Source organism: Heterodontus francisci, chromosome 12 (genome assembly GCF_036365525.1).
Source record: "Heterodontus francisci isolate sHetFra1 chromosome 12, sHetFra1.hap1, whole genome shotgun sequence".
Taxonomy (NCBI): domain Eukaryota; kingdom Metazoa; phylum Chordata; class Chondrichthyes; order Heterodontiformes; family Heterodontidae; genus Heterodontus; species Heterodontus francisci.
In genome coordinates this window covers 38,310,337-38,322,832 of record NC_090382.1, presented here as the reverse complement: position 1 = coordinate 38,322,832, position 12,496 = coordinate 38,310,337, and positions in this window count along the sequence as shown.

Genomic DNA, 12,496 nt, shown 5'->3' with positions numbered 1-12,496 from the left:
TCGTAAGCAGGTTATTGCAGTGTAAGTGCGCTTGATCAGAGTGCTGACGACACCTTCCATCACTTTGCTGATGATCGAGAGTAGACTGAGTGGGTGGTAATTGGCCGGTTTGGATTTGTCCTGCTTTTTGTGGACCAGACATACCTGGGCAATTTTCCACATAGTTGGTAGATGCCAGTGTTGTAGCTGTACTGGAACAGGTTGGCTATGGGCACAAGTCTTCAGTACTACAGCTGGAATGTTGTCAGGACCCATAGCATTTGTTTATCCAGTGCCTTCAGCCATTTCTTGATATCACGTGGAGTGAATCGAATTGGCTAAAGACTGGCATCTGTGATGTTGGGGATCTCAGGAGGAGGCTGAGAATGGATCATCCACTCGGCACTTCTGGATGAAGGTGGTTGTAAATCCTTCATCCTTGTCTTTTGCACTGATATGCTGAGCTCCCCCATCATTGAGGAATGGGATATTTATGGAGCCTCCTCCTTTAGTTAGTTGTTTAATTGTCCATCACCATTCACAGCTGGATGTGGCAAGACCGCAGAGCTTTATTTTTTTTATTCTTTCATGGGATGTGAGTGTCGCTGGCAAGTCCAGCATTTGATGTCAGCTGGACCCTTCTGTAGATTCTCCAACATACTAGACAAAGTATAAAAACTGCATGAAATGCATCCTGTTCTGATGAAAGGTCACAGAGCTGGAACTTTAACTCTGTTTCTCTCTCCACAGATGTTGCCAGACCTGCTGAGTATTTCCAGCACTTTCTGTTTTTATTTTAAACACTTGATTTGTATTCCCTGAGTTTAGCAGGTAAAGCAGTGATTTTATTGAGGCCTTTAAAATAAAAGAGGCATTCCAATAGGGTAGATGTAGATCTAGAACAAGGTGGCATAATCTTAAAATTAGAGCTTGTCCATTTCAGGAGTCGTCACGCACATGCAAGGAGAAATTAACAATATAATGAACTTGTGAAACAAATTCAAAGCAGACACTTTTCCTAAAAAAACAAAATGTAGTCAAAAGGTCATGTAACCTTATCCTGGACTGCTAATACACATGAAAAGTTCAAGAACCCTGAGCCAATCTGCATGTCTGAACAAACCTTGGAGAAGGCATTAAAATGTAAACAACCCATTCTGTGTTAATGGCTACTTCTCGCCAACAAATTGGGTTAACAATGGCACCACAGACTTGGTGAAGCCAAATTCAAAATCAAGAGTAAAAGCAAAATAGTGTAGATGCTGGAAATCTGAAATGAAAAAAAGAAAGGCTGGAAATACTCAGCAGGTCAGGCAGCATCTGTGGAGAGAGAAGCAGAGTTAATGTTTCAGGCCAGTAACCCTTCTTCAGAACTGACAAATATTAGAAATGTAAAAGATTTTAAGCAAGTAAAGTGGGGGGTGGGGCAAGGGATAAGAAGGGAGAAGGTGTTGATAGAACAAGGTCACAGAGAATAACTGACCATAAGGTCATGCAGCAAAGGCAAATGGTATGTTAATGGTGTGCTGAAAGACAAAGGGTTAGGACAGAGAGGGTGTAAAGCGCAAAGCACTCCAAGCACTAACATTAAAACTTTTTTTAAAAAAACAAACGGTGGGTAGGCACAGTAGAAACAAACTAAACACAAGGGAGTTCTCGTCAAACTCAAGAGAATGGGTGTGAAAAATCTCCACTTTATCAAGATGGAATGAGGATGAGTGACACCCAGACCCCATTGTCTAACAATGGCCTCACCATAAGACACCATTTATGAGAACAATGAGAGAAACTCTGGTCATATGACAGAAACCAGGTTTCTGATAAGGAGCTTAATAAAGGTATATGCTGGAAACATGGTTTTGTGAAAGGGAAATCATGTTTAACCAATTTATTGGAGTTCTTTGAGGGAGTTACATGTGCTGTGGATAAAGGGGAACCGGTGGATGTATTGTACTTAGATTTCCAGAAGGCATTTGATAAGGTGCCATATCAAAGATTATTGCAGAAAATAAAAGCTCATGGTGTAGGGGGGTAGCATATTGGCATGGATAGAAGATTGGTTAGCTAACAGGAAACAGGGTCATTTTCTGGTGGGCAAGATGTAATGAATGGTGTGCCACAGGGATCTGTGCTGGGGCCTCAACTTTTTACAATTTATATAAATGACTTAGATGAAGGGACCAAAGGTATGGTTGCTAAATTTGCTGATGACACAAAGATAGGTAGGAAAGTAACTTGTGAAGAAGACATAAGGAGGCTACAAAGGGATATTGATAAGTTAAGTGAGTGGGCAAAGACCTGGCAAATAGAGTATAATGTGGGAAAGTGTGAAATTGTCCTCTTTGGCAAGAAGAATACAAAAGGAGCATATTATCTAAATGGTGAGAGATTACAGAGCTCTGAGATGCAGAGGGATCTGGGTGTTCTAGTGCATGAATTGCAAAAGGTTAGTATGCTGGCACAGCATGAAATTAGAAAAGCTAATAGAATGTTATTGTTTATCGCAAGGGGAATTGAATACAAAAGTAGGGAGGTTATGCTTCAGCTATACAGTGCATTGGTGAGATCACATCTGGAGTACTGTGTACAGTACTGGTCTCCGTATTTAAGGAAGGATGTAAATGCATTTGGGACAGTACAGAGAGGTTCACTAGACTAATACCTGGAATGGGTGGCCTGTCTTACGAGGAAAGATTGGGCAGGCTAGGCTTGTATATTCATATGTATGAGACAAAGCCAGAAGAAGGGAAGAGAGATTTTATCATTGCAATCGAAGAGGCAGGACCCTGTCTAAGAACACCATCTTGGAACAACATGTAGGCAGCGATAGGGGTTTGGCGTTCAACTCCCTGCCTGAGAAGTCATACCAGGAGTTCGCCAGTGACCTTTGTTTAGAATATAACAAGAGCAGTCTGCAGCAGTGCATCTGCCTTCCTAAAGCTCCTAAATCTTTCTTCAGTGAACAAGGGTAAAGAATACAGGCCTGCACCATTTCAAAACTTCACCCTGGGGGAAACGCAAGTTAAGCAGTGGACAATTGTAAAACATCATACCAAATGCATGTTCTTTTAATCTCTGTCTTTTGTTGTGTGTGTGTGTGTGTGTCTGTATGCGTGTGAGAACAGGAACATTCGCATACATTTTTGGATGTTGTATAATAAACATTTATCTCTCTTTTAAACTTATGAGAAAATCTGTCATTTCTCTGTTGACCATTAAAATGCTCAGGGGGTAAAACACATTTTTTTTTTAAAACGCTGTCTTCGGTCAGTTGAGAGGTTGAACTGGGGAAACTATCCCTATCATTTCCTATTTATCCATAACAGAACACAATTCCTTTTTCACACAAAATGTGGTAGATATTCAGAAATCTCTATCCTATAAGACTATGGATGCTGAGCCAATTGAAACTTCAACACTGAGATCGATGGATTTTTATTAGCGAAGGGTATTAAGGGATATGGAGCTAAGGTGACAAATGAAGTTGAGGTGCAGATCAGCCACAATCTATTTAAATAGTGGAACATGCTTGAGGGGCTGAATGGCCCAAACTTGTTTGTTTGTCTCACTAGGTGCTCCCTCCTGAAGTGGATGCATATGATCTGATATCTGCATAATCAAGAATGTTTGATGGGTGCTTACAATTTGAGTTGGCTTCCTGCTCCACTTTGGTACCAGCTAAGACATTTTGGAGACCGTGTATGAAGTCAAAAGCAATTTTGTTAACATGTACCAGTATGAAACAGCTGTGGACTGATGTATATACACGCATGCTTTGCGGCTATTGCCTCAGTGAACGAATTGGCTTGAAAGGGAAACAGCAGCAGCAGCAGCAACAACATGCATTTATATAAAGCTTTTAAAGTAAAAACACATCCCAAGGTGTTTCACAGAAACATAAGCAACAATTTAAGCTGCTGATATTTGGCGTTAACCAATTTTTTAGTCAAACATGTAGGTTTGATGGACCATCTTAAACAGCAGAGATGTAGATGTGCAGAAAGGTTTGGGGAGGGAATTCAAAAGCTTAGGGCCAAGATAGCTGAAAGCACAGCCTTCAATGTTGAGGCAAAGAAATTCAGTGATCTACAAAAGACCAGAATTACAGGAGTGCAAAGATCACGAAGGGTTGTAGGGCTGCAGAAGATGACAGTGGTAGGGAGAGGTGAGGCCATGAAGAGCAAGAATTTTAAATCCAAGGCATTGCTGAATGGGAGCCAGTTTAGGTCAGTGAGCACAGGGCGGGAGGGTGAACAGGGCTTGTTGCAAGTTGGGATACAGGCAGCAGAATTTATAGAAGGTGGAAGCTGCCCAGGAGAGCATTGGAATTGTCAAGTCTAGAAGGTTTCAGCAACAGATAGGGTGAGGTGTGGTAGAAATGGGTGACATTACAGAGGTAGAAATAGATGGTCTTGCTAATGCAGAGGATATAGGTCAGAAGTTAAACTCAGGGTCAACTAGGATACTGAGGCTGTGAACAGTCTGATTCAGCTGCAGACATTTGCCAGAGAGAAGGGGAAGGAGTTGATGGTGAAGGCACAGAAAATGTGGCAAAAGCTGACGATCATAGGAACATAGCAAATAGGAGCACGAGTAGTCCATTCAGCCCCTCAAGCCTGTTCCACCATTTAACTAGATCATGGCTGATCTTCTACCTCAATGCCATTTTCCCGCAGAATCCCCATATCCCTTGATATCTTTAATATCTAGAACTCTATTGATCTCTGTCTTGAATATACTCATAGGAACAAAGGAAATAGGAGCAGGCAATGGCGTTAAACACATTCTTTAAATGGAACAAACATCTGCTCATCCAGAACAAGCAGTCTGACAAATTAGATGCAGTAGAGGGGTCAGGAGAGGTGGTGGTGAAGAGTTAGAGCTGGTGTTATCAGTGTACATGTGGAATCTGATGTACTCTTTTTGGCTATAGTCACCTGGAGGCAGCATGCAGATGAAACATAGGAGAGGGAGCCAAGGATAGATCCTTGGGAAACTCCAGAAATAACAATGCAGGAGCGGGAAGAGAAGCCATTGCAGGAGAGAACATTTTCCCTCTTTTTATATTGACACTCAGTACAAGAAGAGAGAAAATGTTCCATTTCCCAGGACCAACATTTGTATTTTGAAACTTTTCTGCCTTTCTTACTGTAAGTTTTTTCACTGATATTTCTTAACTCCTTATGGTCTTGGGACTACCTGCACTTGTCTGATAACTAAGTGCATTAGCACACCAGAAAAATAAACAGAACATCTTTATTTAGACCTCTGTCGATTGAAGCTATCCTGTGCCTCACAGGATTTTTTTCATGTCTTCAGAACCTGTTTTAAGCTGTAACTGTCAAACAAATCTATGGAACAATAAAAGATTAAATAATAACTGACAGTAAGATAATACATATATATTTGGAATAGAGATGCAATGTTAAATACTTTAAAGGAAAATAAATAATGCCTTGCAAGCTGTTTGGTAAACTATTATTTCATAATTGACTTTTAGTTATGCAATTAGTTTCCTTATATCATTACCAGCTCTGGGATTTAATAATCTATCACGTTGAAAGTTCCAAACTGACTCCTCGGGAGTAATTTTAATTTAAACAGCCCAGCGGGAAACTGGCATCTATCTTATGCCACGGCCAATTTAACATTCCATTGTTTGAACAAGTTCAGCAGATGATTGGAGGACACCCTCACATTGCTGCACCCACACGCCTCACCACTCCAACCCCTACCCCCAAATCCCCAACCCCCACCCTGTTCGATGTAGGGAATAGATACTTAATGACAATGTGAGAATCAAGTACATTCAGGTGCAGTAAAGTGTAATAGTCTAAATAGATGGAAATGTTAAGAGTAATATTAAAAGATATAAAACATCCAAATGTTCACAAGGGTTCAGAGCTTAACTGGTGGGTTTCCAATAGGCTGCCAATGGGTGAATGAAATTTACAATATTCACCTACACCCAGGCTGCTGGAATTAGTGTCACAATTTGTTGTGGAACAGGTGAAGAGAACATCACCTTCACTCCCCATCACTGCAAAATTCAGCTCCCTTCACAAAAATTCTTACTCTCTCTCGATTCTCCCATTGCCGCAAGTCTCAGCTGCAGTTCTTACATGATGCTGTTGTTTCGTGACATCAATGTTTGCTGAAAGCTGCAGGCGGATATTTTTGACATCATGGGCTGAATTTTACAGACCCCCCCTCTCCCCACATCGGGGGTTGTTGCGGGAGAGGCCAGAAAATGACTCAGGCAAAGGCCCGCCATGGGCCTCGACGCCCAGAAGGCCTGGGCCGATATTGACGGTGGCCCCTCCCCCACTTCTCAGCAGCAGAAGCCAAATTTACATATGTCAAATAATTTAAAAGAATGAATAAATGACCTACCCGCTCCTGTCATCCATTCCGAGGTGATATTGGCTGGCACTCCCGCGCCTTTGGATCCCCAACTGGGAATCCGAGGCATAACACTGGTGAGGAGGGGGGAGCAGGTAAGATTTTCAGTGCGGGGGGGGGGGGGGGGGGGTGGAGGGGAATGTGGTGGGGGAGCGGTGTCAGAGTAATTTCATTGATCTAGGGGATGGTGGGAAGGGGTAAAGGTTAAAGTTTCTGAACTTTGCAGGGGTGGGGTGGGAGGAAGGTCAGGTTCACCAGGTAAGTGCTTTAGGAGGGGACAGAGGGCAGGTACTTAATTCTATGGTTATTGCGGGAGTGGGAGATGGTTAGGATCAATGTAATTAATTATTTTACAATCATTTCTCCTTTAAATATTTAAATTGCAAGTTAGGGCTCGAAGCCTTTTAAAAATAGCATCAGCACTTGTGCAAAAGCTGCTGACGCCATTGCCAGGGACAGACCACCTGCCCATTTCACATCATCGGGATGTGCGGACTGCCCCGGCCATTTTAATGAGCCACCGCACTGAATATTGTGCGGCTCCGTGACGTGCAGTCCACACGGGCGGACCACCATTGTTGCAATGTAAAATGCAGCCCCATGATATCTTTGTGAAATAAAGAATTTTTCTTCACATCATTGATATCTTTGCTAAATAAAGAATTTGCCACAGCCTATGGCAGGAGCAAAGCAACAACATCAGGAAGGAGCTGCAGTCTGGACCAGCAATGAGGGGAGAATGGGCAGAGGAGAACATTTCTCTAAACTGGAGGGTGTGGGTGAAGAAAGTCTCCATGAACTGAGGTGTGAGTGAGAAAGAGTACTTGGGGGGTGGGGGAGGGGGACGAGAGTCTCTGCGAATGGTGAGGGGGGGTCGCAAAGACTGGCTTTGTGAATTTGGGGAAGAATTCATTGTAACCTGTGGGGAAGAATGTCTCTGTGAAATAAGGAGAAAGATATTCCTATGAAGTCGGCAGAAAGAGGCAAGATTTCAGTTTTTATTGGATAAAAACAACTTGTATCTATATTGCGCTATTAACATAATAAAACGACTCAAGACACTTCACAGAGGCATTATAAAACAAAATATAGCACCAAGCCACAAAAGGAGATATTAGAGATGACCAAAAGAGATAGGTTTTAAGGAGTGGCTTAAAGGATGAAAGCAATGTAGAGAGGTGGAGAGGTTTAGGGAGAGAATTCCAGCACACAGGGCCTAGGCAGCTGTAGGCACATCTGCTTATCGCGGGGTGAAGGAAATCAGGGATGTTCACGAAACTGGAATTAGAGGAGTGCAGATATCTCAGAGCGTGTGGGCTGGAGGAGATTACAGAGATAGGGAAGGGCCAAGCCATGGAGGGGTTTGAAAACAAGGATGAGAATTTTAAAATCGAGGGGGTGGATTTTATGTTGCCAACGCCGCGTACGGCAGCGGCCATAAAAGATGGCGACCCCCACGCGCGATTTTACTCCGCGGAGCCGCCACAATATTATATGCGGCAGCTCATTTACATGGCTGGGGTACATCGCCACCGCCCCCCTCCCCCACCCCCCGATGATGTTCAGGGGGCAGGCGAGCCTTTCCTGGCAACAGCGTCCGGCGCCACTGCACAGGCACTAGTGCCATTTTTAAAGGGCTTCCAGCCCTTGCATTTAATTTAAATGGTTTAAAGTTATATGCACAACAAAATTAAAGTATAAACTTAATAAGTGATTCAACATCTCTCCCATCCCCCCTCCATTAACAATACGCTCATTCCTTGTACTCTCCCCACAAAAATACTTACCTTGTATACCTGACCTTCATCCCCCCCCAAAGTTCACAAACTTTTAACTTTACCCATTCCCATCATCCCCTCCACCAATCAGAAACCTACCTCCTACCCCCTCCCAATAGGTGTTGCGTCTCGTTTCCCCGGATGGGGATCCGAAGGTGCGTCAGTGTCTGCCGCCGGGTTGGAGATCACGGCGGCACTTCAGGAGGTGATGGGAATGTAATTAACTCAGGTAAGTAAATTTATTTGAATATATAAATTAGGGTCCAGTCACCGGCTAGATGGGGACGGGCCCTTCCCGAGTTGAGGTACGTAGTTGGCTTATCTGGGACAATATGCGTGCCCTCCCCACCACGGAACCAGACGTCAAGGCGCCTATAAAATCCTCCCTAAGGTGTTGTTTAACAGTTGGTCAGCGAGCACAGAGGTCATGGGTGAACAGGATTTTGTGCAAGTAAGGAGAAAGCAAAGTTTTGGATGACATCAAGTTTAAGGAGGGTAGAATGTGGGTGGCCGGTCACCAGTGCATTAGAATCATCAAGTCTGGGGTTAACAAAGATCAGAAAGCAAAAGTGAGAACATATACATTGCCCATTTTCCCACTAATTTCTCCTCAAGAGATCAGGGGAAATCTTCAGTTTTCCAATGATCCTCCCTGGAAGTAGTAGGTTAAACTGGCAGCTCTTTTTCACTAAATTATATGAATGTTGTCCTTTAATAATTTCAAGAGGTCATTATAAAGAGCTGAACCTTCAGATATTTGAGCATCCAGTTCCTGATTATGTTCTCCTGAAGGATGGACACAGTGGTATGGATAAAAACATAGAAAATAGGAGGAGTAGGCCATTCGGCCCTTCGAGCCTGCTCCGCCATTCATTATGATCATGGCTGACCATCCAACTCAGTAACCTGTTCCCGCTTTCGCCCCATACCCTTTGATCCCTTTAGACCCAAGAGCTATATCTAACTCCTTCTTGAAAACATACAATGTTTTGGCCTCAACTGCTTTCTGTGGTAGCGAATTCCACAGGCTCACCACTCTCTGGGTGAACAAATTCCTCCTCATCTCAGTCCTGAAAGGTTTACCCCGTATCCTTAGACTATGACCCCTGGTTCTGGACTCTCCCACCATCGGGAACATCCTTCCTGCATCTACCCTGTCAGGAGATAGTCACCCTGGAGCTTAAGAGAGCAGAGGCAGAGAGGGACTGGGTGGCTGCCAGACAGACAAAAAGGTCAAGGGAGGTAATGCAGGAGTCTCAGGAGAGCATCCTAATTTCTAACTGGTATTCAGTTCTGAGTACTGACGGGAGAGAGGGTTCCTCTGGAGACTGCAGCAAAAGCCATGACCAGAGCACCATGGGTGGCTCAGCTGTGCAGGGGCCGGGGCTGGGAGGAGAAAAGACAAGAGAGCAATAGTGATAGGGGATTCTATAGTTAGGGGAACAGATAGGTGTTTCTGTGGGCGCAGACGTGATTCCAGGATGGTATGTTGCCTCCCTGCTGCAAGAATCATGGATACCACCAAGAGGCTGCAGGGCATTTTGGAGGGCGAGGGTGCACAGCCAGAGGTCGTGGTCCACATTGGTACCAACGATATAGAAAGAAAGAGGGATGAGGTCCTGCAGGCTGAGTTTAGGGAGTTTGGAAAGAGATGAGCAATCAGGACCTCAAAGGTAGTAATCTCCGGATTACCCCCAAGGCCACATGCTGGTGAGTATCGAAATAGCAGAATACACAAGATGAATGCGTGGCTCAAAAGATGGTGCAGGAGGGAGGGCTTCAGATTTCTGGAGCATTGGGGCCAGTTCTGGGGAAGGTGGGACCTGTACAAGCCAGACGGTCTACACCTGAACAGGAATGCGACAAATACCTTGAGGAAGGTTTGCTAGTGCTGTTGGGAGTAGTGTAAACCAGTTTGGCAGGGGGATGGGAACTTGAGGGCAATTTCAGATAGGTCAATTTCAGGGCAGGGAACGGGAGATAAAAAATTAACAAGTGCCTCTGAAAGACAGAAGAAGCAAAGGTTAAAAAGTGTGCAGCACAGGAATTTGGCAGTGTTAAAAGGTAGTTATTTAAATGAAAGGAATATAGTAAATAAAGCCGATGAGCTGAGGGCACAGATAGACACATGGCAACATGATATCATTGCTATAACGGAAACTTGGCTTAAAGAGAGGCAAGAATGGCAGCTTAACATCCTTGGATATAGAGTTTTCAGGCGGAATAGAGAGGGGGATAAAAAAGGTGGGGGTGTAGCAGTGTTGGTTAAGGAATCAATAATAGCTGTGAGAAGGGATAATATGCTAAATGAATCATCAAATGAGGCCATATGGCTGGCCATCAGAAAGAAAAAAGGGGCAGCCACACTACTTAGGAGTGTATAATAGACCCCCAAATAGTGAGAGGGAGATAGAAGTACAAATATGTAGGCAAATATCTGAGTACAAAAAGTATAGGGCAATAATAGTTGGGGATTTCAACTACCCTAATATCAACTGGGATACGAACAGTGCGAAGAACACAAAATTCTTGAACTGCAGTCAAGAGAACTTTTTTAGCCAGCACATAACAAGCCCAACGAGAGGGGGCACAATTCTAGATTTAGGCTCTGATAATGAAGCTGGACAAGTGGATGAAGTAGCAGTGGGTGACCATTTTGGAGATAGCAACCATAATACAGTTAGTTTGAACATAATCATGGAAACGGACAAAGATAAAACAGGAGTAAAAGTTCTAAATTTGGGGAAGGCAAATTTTACGAAACTGAGGTGATCTGGCAGAAGTAAACTGGATACAGCTACTTGAAGGAAAATCAGTGGTAAACCAGTGGGAGGCATTCAAAAGCGAGATTCTGCAGCACAGTGTAGGCATGTCCCCACAAAGATAAAGGGTGGTACGGCCAAATCTAGAGACCCCTGGTTATTTTGAAACTTACAGGGTAAGTTAAAGCAGAAAAAGAACGCTTATGACGATCACAAAAGACTTAATACTTTAGAAAGCCTAGAGGAGTATAGAAAGTGCAGGAGTGAAGTAAAAAGGGTAATTAGAAAAGCAAAGAGAACATGAAAAATGATTGGCAGATAAAATCAAGGAAAACCCAAAGATGTTTTATCAGTACATTAAGATCAAGAAGATAACTAAGGAAAGGGTACGGCCTATCAGAGATTTACAAGAGAACTTACACATGCATGCAGAAGATGTGGGCAGGTTTCCTAATGAGTATTTTGTCTCTGTCTTCAGAAAGGAGGGGGATGATGCAGACATTGTAGTTAAAGAGGAGGGGTGTGAAATATTAGATACAATAAGCATAATGAGAGAGGAAGTACTAGAGGATCTGACATCCTTGAAAGTGGATAAATCGCTAGGCATGGATGGATTGCATCCCAAGCTGTTAAAGGAAGCCAGGGAGGAAATAACAGATGCGGTGAAGATCATCTTCAAATTCTCATTGGATACGGGCAAGGTGCCAGAAGATTGGAGGTCTGTGAACGTTATACCATTGTTTAAAAAGGGTGCGAGGGATAGGCCAAATAATTATAGGCCAGTGGGTAAACTATTAGGATCAATTCTGAAGGACAGGATAAACTGCCACTTAGAAAGGCATGGATTAATCAAGGATAGTCAGCATGGATTTGTTAAGGGAAGGTCATGTCTTACTAACCTGATTGAGTTTTTGAAGAAGTAACAAAGAGGATTGATGAGGGTAGTGCAGTGGATGTGGTCTCCATGGATTTTAGTAAGGCATTTGACAAGGTACCGCATGGCAGGCTTGTCAGAAAAATGAAAGCCCACGGGAAACAGGGGAATGTGGCAGGTTGGATTCAAAATTGGCTCAGTGATAGGAAGCAAAGGGTAGTAGTCGACGGATGTTTTTGCGAATGGAAAGCGGTTTCCAGTTGCATTCCACAGGGCTCAGTGTTGGGACCCTTGCTGTTTGTGGTACATATTAATGATTTGGACTTAAATGTGAGAGGCATGATTGGGAAATTTGCTGAAGGCACTAAAATTGGCTGTGTAGTTGATAGTGAAGAGGATCGCTGTAGACTCCAGAATGATATCAATGGTTTGGTTGAGTGGGTGGAAAGTGGCAAATGGAATTCAATCCAGAAAAGTGTGAGGTAATGCATTTGGGGAAGACAAACAAAACAAAGGAATACACAATAAATCGGAGGATATTGAGAGGAGACGATGACGACCTTGGAGTGCATGTCCACAGGTCCCTGAAGGTGACAGGACTGGGAGATAGAGTGGTGAAGAAGGCATATGGAATGCTTTCCTTTATTGGCCGAGGTATAGAATACAAAAGCAGGGATGTCATGCTGGAACTGTATAAAATC